Raw genomic sequence first — 17,165 nt, forward strand, 5'->3', positions numbered from 1 at the left:
TTGTTTTTGTTTTTGTTTCCCTTTATTTTTTAATGATGGAAACATGTTAACTGTCATTTTTCTGGCATAGTGATTAATTCCACCAAAGCATGGCTGTTGGGGCAATCTTAAGGCGCCATCCTCAATTCTTCACAATGTCAGCTTTGTGTCCGGAGCAGTGTCTGCTCAGGACCAACACCAGTTTCACAGGTTTCATGAACTTGCCCATTTCAACAGTATCTAGCAAGGCTATGGCAAAAAGCCCAGAGGACATTTTGATAATATCTAGAGGACAGCTTTTATTGTCATACCTGCTATCCTGGTTGATGACCTGAGGCACTAGTAAATAGTCCAAATGCACAGGACCACTGCTTACAGCAAAGAAGGTTCCAGCTCATATATTAGTATGCTTAGGCTGAAATATTGCTTTTATATTAGTTTATAAATGGATATTCATACTACAGTATTGGAGGAGGAAAGAGAATGACAGAAGGACTGACTCTGATCAAGGTGCCTTCTATGCCTATTGGATGTGTTAAAATGAAATGCCTTTGTACAACTATTTGATGCAATTCTTGTTTTCTTTGTATGTTCTTTCCCCTATGATATATCCCCTGTTGTCACCATATTTGACTCTGGTACCTGGTATTTTATTTGAATCAGGGAATGGTAGGTGAAGAACAGAATGGTGAGACAAAGAAAAGGGGGGGGCAATGCAACAGTGATCTATACAAGACAATACATTGGAAATGATTTGTAAAGCTTGGGGGGTGGGAGGGTGGAGGGAAAGAAAGTAGGAGAAAAATGAGGGAAGGGGTAAGAAGTTTGACATGAAGGGAAATAACAAAATGCAGAAATAAGGATACAGGTTGACCCATTGTAGCAATGAGATGTACAAGACACTATGTTGAAACAAACTTTACAACTTGGGGGAGGGAGACAGGGAGGGTTTAGTTTGGCATGTGTGGAGGGAAAGGATGGTAGGGGAAAAAACAAAGGAAGAGGTAACAATGCTTGATAGGAAATGTACTCATTACCTTACTCATGTAACTGTAACCCCTCTGTACATCACCTTGATAATAAAAAGTTCATACTATAAAGAAAAGAAAAAAAAAGATCGTTCACTTCATGGTATCCTTTTCAGTCATAAGAATATCCCAATTCATTGAAAAGTTAGGTTTCTGGCTGTTGTTGTGAGTTTTATAACATATAATATGCATGTTATAAATAAAATATTTAATATATGACATATTAATAATATATAATCTTTTCTATACTATGTTATATAGTATAGAACATAATATGTAGTATAAATCATATATGTCTATATATAACATGATATATAACACATAACATAATATAGCATATGTTATGTGATATATGTGTTATATATAATATATGCATATATATACACGTATGCACACACAAATGCACACACATACCTCTACCGAAGAAAGTGAAAAAAACAATAATGAAGGAAATGCAGCCCACAAGATCAATTTTAGTCTTTGGTTGGGAAAACGGTATAAAACAATGTGGTGTAGTGATCCCTGTTATAAAGATAAAAGATTTAAATAAGATGAAGTACTGTATATTTCTTAGCTGTAGGGAAAACGTAAACCAGTTTGTCTTTTCAGACCAGAATTTTCCAAGCCTGTGCAATGAGAATCAGGAATGTCTTGAGTCCCATTGCTCAGAGGTTTTCAATTAATTGGTGAGCATGGGACCTGACAATCTATATTTCTAAGGTTTCCCATTTCTAGAATCACTCATCTAGGTGTTTGACAATCAGCCTTTTAAATACCTTTAAAATAAAAAATATTCTCTATAAAGTAAAAAGTACTTTTGTCTAGCAAAACGTTCACTTGTCCTCCCCGTGATGGCTATCCCCACTTCTACTGTTCTTTCCCACTTCTGGCTCTTTCCCTGAAAATGAGTCTGCCTGGAGTTCACCATAGTGGAACTTTATATTTTTGTATGGGGGCCACTGTCTAGTTTTTCACTCTGCTGGTAAACTGCTTTTATCAGGCTTGGGCTGAAACTTTTGCTATTCTAAAATCAAACTCAGTAATAACAGAACTGGGTATCTCAACAGGAATTTCTTCTGACTCTTCCAGAAAACTGAGGAGCTTGAATTTACATCAAATTCTATATCGATCTGAGAACAAAAAAAAAATCAGCATTCTTTTTTGTTACTTCAATTCTATAATTTATAAAAATAATACATAAAAGCCAGGTGCCTGTGGCTCATGCCTGTAATCCTAGCTACTCAGAAGGCTGAGATCTAAGGATGACAGTTTGAAGCCAGCCTGGGCAGAAAAGCTCATGAGACTCTTATTGCCAATAAACTACTAAATGCTGAAAATGGTGCCGTGGCTCAAGTGGTAGAGCTCTAGTCTTGAGCACAAAGAGGCTCATGGGCAGTGCCCAGGACCTGAATTCAAGCCCCAGAACCAGCAAAAAAAGAAAATGACAAAAAAGATAACTATCTGAACACAATTGGAAGATTTGCAGTTTTGTCTGAGCCAGAGCCAGAGGACTTTGCTTATAAACTGGATAATTTAAGGGAACTTTTTTTTTCTTTTCTTTGTGGAAAAGGTTGGTAGGGATGGAACTCAGGGCCTTGTGCATTCTAGGTGAGTGTCATACCACTGAGCTATACCCCCAGCATTTCTTTTAGGAGGACGTTCAATGAATCATTGCATCAATAATTCAATGTGTTTTCTTTCATCTAAATGTAGCCTAAGGCAGAGAAGAGAATAACTACTTTTACATCACAAAAGAGAAGTAGTCATTCCCTGAGCTCAAAGTTGCATATGATATGTGAAAATTAAACTTTGGTTTAATTGAAATTTAGTTGTAATGTTAAGTTTTATAGTTTCCTTGGGCCACCTGCTCCATTCTTTTTAATAAAGCATTGAAAGATTTAAAAATACCAATTTAATGCTGCTCTTTGGATGTACCAAGCAACAAACCCCTCTTTTGTCCAAAATAATATCATCATGAATAAATTAAAGATATACCCCAAACATATCTGAATGCTTATAGTAATGATTATGTTGTAATTGACTATTAGCTTATCTACAGCATTCTAGAATTTTTTTACTTTTATTCTTAACAGCTTTGTTCAGGTGTGATTAATTCACCATAAGCAGTCATTAAATGTCTTCATCATGCCAAAAGCCACCACATATCTGTTAGGATTAACTCTCTATTCTCCCCTGTTTCCATCCTCTGGAAACCACTAATGTACTTGCTTTCTCTTTATGTTTGCCTATTTTAGAAATTTCATATAAATGGGATCACACAACAGGATCTTTTATGACTGACTTTTTTCACTTAACATGTGTTTGTGGTTCATCCATGCTGTAACATGAATATTAAGTACTTCATTCTTATTTATGATTGATGAGTACTACATTTTATGGATGTAGTGCATTTTATTAAGCCCTCTGTGTTGGCAATCTAAGTAGTTCTGCCTTTGCCATTTGTGAAAAATGCTTCAATGAATATCTGGGTACATATGTTGTATGAACATATGTTTTCAATGTTCTATGTTTTACTTTTAGTAGAAGACCAATTAGAGAGGCCATTAAAAATACTGACAAAAAATATAGCAGTGTGTTAATAGCTTTCACATTTAATGAAAATCAATTAGAAAATTATTGGTAAATCAGTTTGAAAAACATTTAAAATCTATAGCAAAATTAGTCAGGGCATTAATAAATAATTCCAAAATCTGAAAAATATAGCTAACAAACTTTTAAACTACCCACACTTATAATCAGTAAGTGGAAATTAAGAGAAACACATCTTTTGAAAGAAAAATGTTGCACTGGGAATATTCAGAAGTATTATGCAATGAGTGCTTGTTAGTACACTGATAGGAAGAGGGAAATGGAATATTGAAAGGATCAATGAAAGGATCCGTCACATCCATGCCAGAGGACCATGTGGAGGCAGGCAGGTACAGGAGAAAGATTATTACAAGGTTTATCAGAGGAGCCATATTTCCCCTGGAGAGAGAACACATGGCAGCCTCCACTATCTAGGTTGTAGCAGGGTCTGAGGTAAGAAGTGAAGTAGATGGGAGTTCAGGTGGGTCGGGGCAGAGAGAGGGAGGGGCCAGCTGTATGGCAGGAACTGCAGAACAGGAAGGAGCTCAGGTCTGGGTGGAACTGAGGACCAAAGGTGGGTATAATGCTTACAATATCATTTCTAAAATGCTACTTGGAGTTAGATATCCAAACTCCGGGAGGTGCTGTGATGAAATCTATAGGTGGGGGTTTAAACAACAACAGATAGTCTTTTTCCATAGTTTCGAAAATCCAAGAGCCCAAGATCAAGGTGCTAGCACATTCTATTCCTAGTGATGATTTATATTCTCACTTGAGGAGGGTGACATGTCACCAGAAACTTACATGACCTCTTTCTGCCACACAACGTGATCCGGTGTCGCTTTTTAATTAAAAAATTACTCTTTATTTTGGCTATGATGTACTGATATTTTATAATTATATGTATTTAGAGGGTAAAGTGGTATTACAACTTATTTAAAGTAATGTGGAATAATAAAGCTAGTTAATATATTCATCACTTCAAATACTTAACTTTTTGTAAGCACACATACTGTTAGCAATGTGTAAATATTCAATGCTGAGTTGTTAATTATGTTTATCATGCTTTGCATAGACTGTGAACTTTATTCTTCTTTCCTTATTTTTTTCTCTTTGACCATCATTTCTTCATTCCTTTTACTATCAGCCTTTATAACAGCATTTTATTCTTTGTATTTATGAGTTAAATTGCTATACTTTTCTAAATATAAGTGATAACATGGTACTTTTCCTTATAGTTTTGGTTTATTTCATTTAGCATGTAGCTCTCCAATTCTGTCCATGGTGTCATTAATAATCTTTCAATATACACCACGTTTTCTTTATTGAGTCATCAGTTGCTTCCATTATTTTGCTATTGTAAGTAGTGTTGCCATGAATATGGGAGAAAGGATGTCTCTTGGGCAAACTGGTTTCAACTGTTGGGGTAAATACCCCAAATGTGGTTATTAGACTATAAAATGATACTATTTTTTATTTTTTTTTTCCTGGGAAACCTCTATTCTGCTTTTCATAACAGCTGTACTAATTTACATGTGCACCAATAACGTACAAGGGTTCTTTTTTTCCCCAACAAGTGTATCAACTTTTATCATTTATCCTATTTTTGATAATAGTCATTCTAATAGGTATGAGATAACTCATTGCAGTTTTAATCTAACATTTCTTTGATGATTTGTCGGAATATTTTTTCATATGTGTATGTCTTGTTTTGAAGTAAGGAGGCCGTGTCTGGACAGCGCCATATTGGTGGATGGTAGGGTCTGGCATCTTGTTTTCTTGCTGGGGGAAGGACCCCCTCCCCCATCACCTGCCTCCCAGGTAATGGGCGTGCCTGGACCCCTGGAGGCAGGGGCAGGCACTTGGCTGATAGATGACTGAATCTGTCAGTCTAGTGCCTGGGACTGGGAATTTCCTGAGGATAGGCCCAGAACAGCCTAGCTGCCAGGATTCCATGCCCCAAGTTTGTCTCCATGATCATGTCCCGTGTCCTGCCTCCTGGCTCATCTCCAGTCATCATGGAGTCCCAATTCAGCACTCCATTGGAGCTGAATTGGCTTGTTGGTATTGTTTTTGCTATTTCTTTCCTCTTTAGCATGTTTCCTGGCTGTGTTATGTGTATTTGCAAACTGCAGGACTTTGTAACAACTGGTGGCCTGCAGTCTCTTAACTGTATATTAAAGACTCCAATATTCTATATTTTAAAATGTGGCTTCTGGGATGATTTACAACACTTTTACAATTATCCATGTCTCTTTTTTTGTTGTCTTAATTGCATTTTTCTTGTTATTAAGCTGTTTTTATTCTTACATATCTTTGTGTAAAGCCCAAGTATTTTCTCCCAATCTGTAGCTTGTCTCTGTGCACTATTCATCATTTCTTTTGTTGTGTAGATGTTTGGGTTAATATAATCCCATTTGTCTGTTTTTTTGCTTTTGTTGTCTGTAAGTTTAGGATCAATTTTTTTTAAAATCATAGCCTAGACAAATGTTGAATAGTTTTTCCCATTTTCTCTAACTGTTTTACAGGTCTGGTCTTACATTTAACTCTGAGGTGCATTTTGAGTTGATTTTTGAATGAGATGTAAAACAAAGAACAAATTTCACTCATCTGTATGTGGATATCCAAATTTCCCAGTGCCATTTATTAAAATGACCATCTATTGCACATTCCTGGCATCTTTGTCAAAAATCAATCAACTATATTTCAAGGGATTTATTTCTGGGGGAACTATTACAGTTGCCCTTCTGTCTTTTCTTTGCCAGTACCATGCTGCTTTAATTACAAGAGCTTTGTAGTTGAAGAGTATGAAAGCAGATACTGTGATATCTGTAGTTTTTTGAAAAACGTAAACAATTTCAATTTTATTAAAGTTGAGCTACGAATCTGAATTTGAATTTCTGAACAAAGCAAAAAGGGAACTAGTTTTGCTAATATAATTCAACTTAGCCATAATGAAAACCACACTGATTTCTTCTCAGTTTCCAAGGCCCTAAGGAAACAAAAGGTGTTTCTAATGCAGTGATTCTGGAAGTGTCATCCCTAGGCTAGCAGTGAGAATCCCCAGAGAACCTGTAAGGAATATTCACAGTAGACCTGGAGTCAGAGGCTAGTTCATACACAGTCCCATGCTGCTTTAACAAACCCTTCTGGTGATTCCCATGTAGAATACTCTGAGGACCATTGCTATATTAACTCTTCACATAACTTACATAGTTTTGTTTTCTCTTTTTTCAATATGGACACTAATTATAGGAGCTTTAGCCTCATGACTTCATGGAAACCTAATTATCTCCCAAAGGCCAGACCTCTAAATATCATTAAGTATTAGAACACCAGCATATGAATAGACACATTTTGTCTGTAACAAATGTAAATGTATATGCTCTTACATTTCATTCAGTTACCCCATTTCTGTAAGTCTGTGTTAAAAGGCAGAAGATAGTGTCTAATTTTTATATACTTCATTACTAAGATGACTGTAAACAAGTAAATTTCTACCAGTAGTTAAATAATAATTCAGTAATATCAGAGGAATATTCTGTAGCTTTCAAAAACCTTGTCTAAATTTATGAAGGATTATGATATCAATAATGATATATGAAGGATTTATAATAAAGTCTAAATATAAAGAGATAAAGAATTGCAGACAAGCAATTTTACAAAAAAAGCTTTGCATTTACACACCAGGCACTGTTGGCTCCTACCTATAATATTAGCTAATCAGAAGGCCCAGATCAGGAAGGTTACAGTTGGAGGCAACTCAGAAGAAAAATCCAAGGGTTTTCATTTCCAAAATAACCAGCCAAAAGCAAGGTTGGAGGAATGGTTCAAATAGTAGAGCACTAGCAAAGTAGTCTCTAGGCCCTGAAATCAAACCCAGCATTGGCATAATAAAATAAAATAATTTTAAGCTATCAGGTTATACCATTTACTTAAATGTTAATAGTGATCATCAGTCTAGTTACGTTTTTCTTTATTTAAAATCTTCAAAATGCAAATGATTGTTGTAACAGAAAATATTCAGTATCATATCCTGTAACTTATATAACATGTCTGATAGCTTTGCCACCATTCCTTTGCAAAGCTCCAATACTACTTAATTTGTAATGATTAATTAATTAGGTTAGAAATCTTCTTTGTTCTCCTTTTCATTTCTTTTAGTCTCAGGCATAAAGCACTTAAGTTTTTTTATTTTACCCCTTAAAAGTGGCCTTTGATATGTTACAGTGTTACTTTACATCCCTTTTTTGTTAGAGTGTTACTTTACATACTTTTGTGCCAGTTTTTTCTTAACTCACCAATCAGGACATCATCCCCCTAACTCCTTACATTTTTACATTTTCATAGAATGGATCTTTTCTGATTTGCACCACATTTCTGAAAAATAAAATAGTGTGAGTTTTGTAGTCTTGTTTCAGGTCCATATTTATTGTTGAGCCACTGTGGAAACCCATATCTCTTGTCACAGCTCTCCTGTTTGTACATTAGACAGTTATCCAGTTCCATCAGTTTATGCAAAATCAAAAGAAGACACATGAAGTGTGGCATGTGACGTGGCCTATGCCATGAAGATAATGAGTGCCAGTTCTAAACTAAGGCTCCTATTCTTACACATCTGTCATTGAGATCTTTCCTCTCTTAGTCTACTCAGAGGTGACACTAAAATACTTTGCATAGGTGTTTCAACAAAACGCTTGACTCTTTAATTCACTATGAAGTGAGTAACATGATTTTTATTAAGGCTTCTTTTAATTGGAATAGTTTTTACCTGTTTGTCCTTGCCTCCTAAAGTGTGCCTTGGAGGCAAGTTCTCATAAACAAACTTCATTAAAAGGTATTTGAAACAGCAAAGCCTCTCAAATGAAAGAATTTTATTGACTTTAAAAGGTGAGGTGAAAAATATTTTTTTAAGTTTTGGAAGTAATTTCTAGAATGCAGTTGTTTCAAAAATAATCTGAAAGATTGTAAATAATCAAAATATGTCATAATGGTAAATTCCCAATTTTGTCTCTCATTGTACTGGTAATTGACTTCTCAAAACTTACCTTGACACATATTATCATCTAACTGCACTCTATTTTGAATAGAATACAGGCTGATCAATCCTTCACCTGTCCCACAAATTGTTACTTCAGGGATGCTTCTGTGGATAAATATATACAGGTTGAGGATGCCTCTCTGAAGTGCTTGAGACCAGAAATGTTTTGAATTTCAGATCTTAGAGTATTTACATACATACAATGAGATATCTTGGAGATCTCATTTGACCAAGGAAAAAATGCTATGGTTTTGGATTAAGAGATCAAGTGATAAAAAACCAACATGAACAGTGAAGTTTTGAAAAGTAAAACACTGTGAAATATTCATAAACATTTACTTATTTTGTAACAGTATGACACAAGGAAAGATGGGAGCTTAAACCAAGCCTGGTGATACGTGCCGTGCCTATAATCCCAACAGTCAGGAGATTAAGGTGGGAGGGTTACAAGTTCAAGTTCAGCCGGGGCTATATAGCAAGACTCTTGTTTTTCATCTTCCTTTTGTATTTGTTATAAAACATTTGGATATTTTTTCTTGTCTAATAAGCCAGCATTCCCAAATTAAGAAGTACTGTAATTTAGATCAATACACAAAATAATTTAAAGCAAATTGACTCCATTGAAGATTAAATTTACCAAACTCAAGCCATCTCTTCCTTTTCCCACATTTCCAATATGTTTTCGAGGACAGCTTGGCATACTTACATTATCCTAAATTAACTTGAGATTGTTGTCTAGTGCATGCCCTTCTGGCTATGGATTACCAAGATACAGCAGCATATGAGAGTTCATGGGGAAACGAGTGGAGAAAGATGAAAAAACTCACTCACCCCTGGAGGGTAAAGCACATTGTCTTAGTTTCATTTATGTATTTAGTGTATTTTATTTTAGTGATAGTCCTGGGGCTTGAACTCAGGGCCTGGGTTCTGTTCCTGATTCATTTTTGTGCTCAAGGCTAGCTTACCAATTGAACCACGGCTCTGCTTCAGTCTTTTTTGTTGTTGTTGTTTTTGTAGTTAATTGAATGTAAGAGTCTCGTGTGCTACACACACACACACACACACACACACACACACACACACACACACACACACACACACACACACACACACACACACACACATTGGAATTCTATGCCTCCATCAGAAAGAATGACATCGCCCCATTTGTTAAGAAATGGAAAGACTTGGAAAAAATTATATTAAGTGAAGTAAGCCAGGCCCACAGAAACATAGGCCCCATGGTTTCCCTTATTTGCAATAACTAGTATATGTCTAGGATAATCTTACCAGACAAGCAGAAAAAGTCAAAAACTATGTACATATGACCATATAAAATGATGCTAAGCGAAATGAACCCCAAGATAGGGAGATAGGGACACAAAAAGTTTTTTCTTTGTCGCTGTTGTTTTAATGTACTCTGTGAATTTTTTTTTTTTTGGGGGGGGTCCGGTCGTGGAGCCTGAACTCTGGACCTGGGCGCTGTCCCTCAGCTCTCCAGCTTAAGGCTAGCACTCTACCCCTTGAGCCACAGCGCCACTTCCGGCTTTTTTCTTTTTGCTATGTGGTGCTGAAGAATCGAACCCAGGGCCTCAGGCATGCAAGGCAAGCGCTCTACCACCGAGCCAACTTCCAAGCCCCTACTCTGTGAATTTTTTTTTGTTTCTTTTGGATGTTCTTCCCCCATGATATAACCCCTGTCGTCACTGTCGTCCATTCCGGTGCCCTGTATCTTGTATATACATTTTTCTAATTTGGGGAAGGGAAAGGAAATAATAAAATGTTGTAACAATGAGACTTACAAGATACTATGTTGAAAAGGAACTTTACAACTTGGGGGTAGGAGAGGGAGGAGTTGAGGAGGTGCGGAGGGAAGGGATAGTGGGAGAAAAAAGGAAAGAGGGTTAACAGTGCTCCATAGAAAATGTACTCATTACTTATGTAACTAGAACCCCTATGTACAGTATCTTTACAATAAAAAGAAGGAAAAGAAAAAGGAGTCTCATGGAATTTCCTGCATGGGTTGGCTTCAACCTGACCCTCAAATCTCAGCCTTCCGAGTAGGATTATGGGCATCAGACACTGGCGCCTGTGTGATTTAGGTTTTTACATGAAGCATCAGTATTATTCCTCATGTTGATCTCTGAACAAATTGATTCATTAAATAAATAACCCATTCACTTGAAAAATTTGGCAAATAAGAATTATAATATAACCTTTTGTATTCCTTCCTTGGAAATTATGTGACTATATTGCATATCAGAAGCAAATTGTAAACTGAAAAATATACATAGTTTTAATTTCCTTCTGTGTTTGGGTCATTCTGACTTGTAATAATGCCTTACTGGGGATAATTTCTTTTTAGTTGATGATTCCTGCTATTCCAGTAGCTTAGAATCTATTTGAGTTGAGAGAGTATCTACTTAATGAATATCAATATCTTCAAACAATAGCTATATTTCAGCTTACTCTTATTCTCAGATGGAGACTCTGAAGTTAGAGCAATAAAGAAGTTGTCTCAAAGTCATGTAGCATGTAAGTGGCAGTTTACCATGTTCAAATGCTGGTCTTTCTTATTGCAGACTAGGTTTTAGTCCGATTCCACAGTACAATGCATACATAATTTATAAATGCTTTGGGAAGACCATTTTACTAGGAGTTTAGTTGAGATGAGAATATCACATGGCCTTTTAAAATCATAATAACAAAGGTTATTTTAAGAACTAGATATGGCAATCCCTAATGAATTTTCATTGAGGGATTTAGACAGCTTTTTCAAATGGCAGATTAGAGCAGCCCAAAATGATTTTATAATTACTTACTTAATAGAGGCTCTTGTTAACAGGCTTATTTTGGAGATCTATGTGTCTTCCAAGAATATAAGTACTTATTACAAACTTGTTTGAGAAATTGAGTCTTTCCCCCGGAAGAGTGAACAATGAGTATATTTTCTGAACTCTTCAGAAAAATTATTGTTAATTATGGAAAATTAAGAGCAAGTAGTACAAGCATGGTAATTATCAGCATTACAGACTTTCCTCAAAAAGAGAGCTAAAAGTTATATAATATAATAATTATGCAAATGAATAAGGCCTGTCATCATAAACCATATCTGTATTTCTTAAAAGAAAAATATGGGTTAATAATTGGAGGACCTGACTCTAGAATCATTTAATTTTTAATTACTAGGCTTTAAGTAGTTTTCAGTATATCAAAATAGATATAGAGCTCATATGTATTATAATACATATGTTTCTATAGAAATCAAAGCTATAATTCTGCAGAGAAACCACCAGGAATTATTTCATAGCTCTAAATATGTTCAAAGTAGGCCTGGCATCATTGACAACACACCCTGCCTTAGACAAAGTAGGCTTGTTTTTGCTGGACATCTCATCCCTTTCTGTAAGATAAGATGCTAATATACAGGCTTACTTACCATCCATGCACCTACTATATGGCAGAGTACATTTATATTAAAATGTCTCTGAGAAATTTAAAGGTGTGCAAAGAAGGTAATATACAGGTAATCATCTCTCAATATATATTTACATATATATATACATATATATTTATATATATATATGTCTTGTGACAAACCACCCTACAATGGTTTGGCTGTCAAAATCATCCAGTGCTCTTGTGTAAAGAAGAGAATTGAATTGAGAAGTTAGGGGACGGTTTGAGGACATGTGACAAAGCAGCAATCCACTGATTAGAAGTTGAGGGACTCAAAAAACTGTTAGAGCCGGGCGCCTGTGGCTCACGCCTGTAATCCTAGCTACTCAGGACGCTGAGATCTGAGGATCCCAGTTCAAAGCCAGCCCAGGCAGGAAAGTCCATGATACTAAGTGGTGCTGTGGCTCAAGAGGTAGAGTGCTTGCTTTGAGCTAAAGAAATGAGGGAAAGCGCCCAGGCCCAAAGTTCAAGCCCCATGATGGACCAAAAAAAACCCCAAAAAACAAAAAAGAAAACTGTTGGAGACAGGTAAAGAGATGATTTTTTTTTTTTTTGTCGGTCGTGGGGCTTGAACTCTGGGCCTGGGCTCTGTCCCTCAGCTCTTCAGCTCAAGGCGAGCGCTCTACCACTTGAGCTACAGCGCCACTTCCGGTTTTCTGGTGGTTTATTAGAGATAGGAGTCTCACAGTCTTTCCTGCCCAGGCTGGCTTTGAACCGCGATCTCAGCCTCCTGAGTAGCTAGGATTACAGGCGTGAGCCACCAGCGCCCAGCAAGAGATGATATTTTTAAAGACAACACCAATGAAGTTGCTGGCTGTGTGACCTAGGTTCAAATTAGAAACAAATATGAAGCACATTATTCCTAAAGAAGGTAAAGTCAAAGAGTTATAGCCTGAGGGATTGGACCAGAGAGTGTACGCTAGAGAAAATAGGATTTTAAAAACCAGGCACTAAAAGCAGGCTTCTCCCTCTCCAAAGAGATTGAAAGCTACCATCAATCTTTGAACCAAGCTAGTGAAAATTGGATGTAATGCTTAAAGCAGGATTCAACACTCAGACTGCTTAGATTTGAATTTTGACTTCATCTCTAGTTATGTGATATTAGTAAATCATCAATAGCTCCATGTTCCCGAAAACTGGGAAGAATAGTAGCTACCCGAGTGCTGTCCTCAGTATCCTTGAGATGATTCCTGTAGAACTCAAAAACAGTGCTTAGAAAGATTACAGTTTAATTAAAAGTAAATACTGTAATAACCACATTGTTATTATTGTTACTCCTTACTTCTGCAATTTCTAAGAAAAACACTTGAGATGATTGCATTGAGAACATGATGTGCAATGCTCTTCAACCAGCTTTTCATTGCTGAGCCCTTTTTCAAATATATCGAGAACATTCAAAGCCTAAGTTCTGTAGTAGAATGGATTGGTATCTGGAGCACTCCCTACCATTCCTTCTTGTGACTCCCAAGATGGCATTATGTGGATCCTGCACTCAAGGCAAAGAATCCAAGCCTGAGAACCTCAGACCTTAAATCGGGTTCAGTCTTCCTTTAACAGGCCGTGCAACACACAGCTGGCCTCAGGTTCTGATCCTTATTCTGTTGAAGACCAATGTCTTTCAAAGTCAACTTCTTAAATCCTTAAGTGTTCCAGAGAAATTCCTCCTATCACGAGGAAGATGTGGGGAATGGTTTTATCAAGCATGTTGGGTGAGGAGAGGGGAAACCCCACTTTAAAAGCCAGGGTGTAGGCCGGAAACGGAGCAGTGGCTCGAATGGTAGAGTGCTAGCCGTGAGCACAAAAGCATGGGGCAGCACCCAGGCACACACACCTCCACACAAAAAAAGCTAGGGTGCCTGTTTTCTATTTTGGAATTCCTTATTTGGTTGACAATTAGTACTGCTGTTAAAGAAATTTTGACTGGAGGAAACCAAAGCTTCTTCTCATTTCAATAATTCTTATACTTCCTCAGGAATTTATGAAATTTGTACATTGAGACAAAGTAGAAGCAGTAAACTTATAGATGATAGCAAGAAATGTAAATCTGAAAAAAAGTAAGTAATAGGAAAATAGTGAGGACTAATCACAAGGTACCAGGTACTGACTAAAATATTTTGATATATTTGAAACTGCAGTAAGGTGAGACCACATTGGGAGTATCTTATCTCCACACATTAACTTAACTTGTTCATGGGAAACACAGAGTAGTACAATGCAAGCTAAATTTGTGGACAAGAAACATTGTTATAGAAATATGGTATGCTGACAATCAGAAGATAACTAGAACAGACAATTTTAAAACTATGCTGTAGGAAGGTTTTTGTTTGGTTTTGGTTTTGGTTTTTTTGGTTAGCAATTTCTGAAAAGATGTCCCTTTCCAAAGCAAATCTACACCTGTCATCGATATGTTTCTATAATAAATATATGTAATCTCAGAATCATTTGGCTTAATTGGTTTGAAGAATGTATTTGGATAAATAAAAGTTACTGTGTTCCTTGCAGTCAGAAAACCTATAGTGCTAATGACTGTAGGAGAAGTTTATGACTTGGATTGACCAAGCTTTCTGAAAGCAAAGGAAATTCTATAAATATATAACTCCACAAAGCAACATGTAGTGTCTGCTTTTATATAATTTTGGTAAGGATTAATATGCAACAACAAAGGCTTGACTGAAGGCTACTGTATGATTTTTCTAAGTGTATCTCCTTTCAAAACTGTCACTATTATACCATTGTGTGTGCATGTGTGTGTGTGTGTGTGTGTGTGTGTGTGTGTGTGTGTGTGTGTATTAACTAAAGTAGGTTTTCCAATTTTACTGCTGAAATATGTTAGCTTAAAGAATCCTTGCTTATTAACATTTCAGCATGGATTCGTTTATCAGATAACTTTCGGAGGATGGGAAACAAGAGTTATGCATTAACACATAGACATGAAGACCAAGAGTGGGGAATATTGGAAGCCAAGTGATCCTTGTGAGCCCAGCAAATGATGACGAGTTGAACAACAGGTGTTCTACTGTAGAAGCAAAATGCAGAGGTCAAACTTTGACCTCTCCTGAGCTAAAACAGTGAGTTGTACATGATCTATTTGCAGTGGACGATGGCTGAATCAAACTATTTTCTGTCTTATGGTGATTTTTAACAAGTAAAATAAAGATTTATTGCTAATATGTTTTTAATTAGTAAAGACATTTTGCAGGGGCTGTTTTTTTGAAAAAAAAATGAAGTTTCTTTCTTTTTCTGTTCTAAATTTATTTCAGTAGTACAAATTTTCATCAGAAGAATTCTTTTTAAAGAAAAAACCTTTATATATAAAGGATAAATAATTCTTCCTTCAGTAAGATATTTCCTATTATAGCTATGGAATAACAATCTGTTTCAAGGATATTGTTTGTTTTTTTTTCAGCACTCCATGTGCACAGCTCTGATTAGAGGAGGTAAAAGATGCACATCTCCTTCAAGTGGTGAATTCAACTGGGGTGGGGGGAGTGAGCGTTGTATTTTATTCTGACAGATTTTGTTATTATGAAAGCTATGAATAGCCTTGATTCTTTTTTGGAAAATACCTTTTAAAAAATGCAAGTCTTTGTCTCACCTCTCTCGGGCTCTGGTGACTTGATTTCAGAGGAGAAAGTACCTTAAACATGTCTATCTCAAGTATGAGTATCATTACCCCACAAAACATTTTATATCAACATTTCCTGGAAAGAAATAATGATCGATCCAAGTACATTGATTTAAGCCTTCATTTGCATCACTGTTTAAATTCTTCCATTTATTTTTTGTATTATTTTAAATCTTTTTTCTTTAATTTATATTTTATTGTAAAGGTGATGTAGAGAGGGGTTACAGTTACATAAGCCAGATTATGGGTACATTTCTTTTTGAACAATGTCACCTTTTCTTCACTTTCTCCTACTTTTTCCCCTTCTTATCCCCTCCCCCTCAAGTTGTAAAGTTAATTTATTTTTAATGTTTATTGTTATTGTAAAGGTGATGTTCAGAGGAGTTACAGTTACATAAGTCAGGTAATGAGTGCATTCCTTTTTGAAGTGTCATGCCTTCCCTCCATTTTTCCCAGTTTTTCCCTCCCATCCCCACCAACAAGCTGTATGATTCATTTTCAACAACTGTCTAGTGGTACAGTATCACTGCTGCATGTGTTTCTTTTTAAATATTTTAAAATTTATTTTTATTGTAAAGGGTCATGTACAGATGGATTATAGTTACATAGGTAATGAGTACATAGTTACACAGGTACATAGGTAATGAGAACATTTCTTTTTGTACAGTTTCAACCTTCCCTCATTTTCTCTCAAATTTTCTCTCTCCTCCCAAGTTGTATGGTTCATTTTCAACATAAAGTCTAGTGAGTATCACTGCTCCATTTGTTCATCCATTGTTGCACCCTTTCTGTGCCCCCCTTACATTTCCCCAAACAGATAAACTTACAAAAAAAAAGGCAAAAAAGTAGAGGAAACAAAAAGAGCAACAAGAAAAAAAACCCTCTTGTTTCCATTCTTGGAGTTACTTTCAATAAATAATATGTGATCATAATAAATTTTATGTGATCATATGCACGTGGCTATTGAGCCTTTGTGTCCTCTTCTAAAAATATCTCCTTTAATCTCACTGTGTGTTGAAATGTCTAGAGACCTGTGTAATTATCATGTCCCAGTGCATTTATTTTTTGTCTTTTGCATGCAGTGTGCCTATTTGTGGATTTATAGACACATTCTAGTACCACAAGTGAGGGAAACCATGTAGCCTATGTTTCTTGGGTCTGGCTTACTTCTCTTAATATAATTTTTTCCAAGTCTTTCCATTTCCTTACAAATGGTATAGTATCATTCTTTCTAATGGATGAGTAAAATTCCATTGTGTATATTTACCACATTTTCTTGATTCATTCATCCACTGAGGGGCATCTGAGTTGTTTCCACATCTTGGCTGCGGTAAATAATACTGCAATGAACATGGTTGTGGCCTTGTTTGTGGTCTATTGGGTAAATGCCCAGGAGTGGAATTGCTGTGTCATAAGGAAGCTCTATGTTTAGTCTTTTGAGGAA

The 17,165-nt window shown here is 36.1% G+C and overlaps 1 protein-coding gene across 1 annotated transcript in view; it reads left to right on the forward strand.

Annotated features, from left to right (window-relative positions):
* Window positions 1–17,165, forward strand: part of Reln (reelin) — a 458,334-nt gene that overhangs the window by 170,473 nt on the left and 270,696 nt on the right. The window lies entirely within an intron of this gene.

The sequence above is a fragment of the Dipodomys merriami genome, unplaced genomic scaffold, assembly GCF_024711535.1.
Source record: "Dipodomys merriami isolate MVZ:Mamm:240054 unplaced genomic scaffold, mDipMer1.0.p SCAF_5, whole genome shotgun sequence".
Classification (NCBI taxonomy): domain Eukaryota; kingdom Metazoa; phylum Chordata; class Mammalia; order Rodentia; family Heteromyidae; genus Dipodomys; species Dipodomys merriami.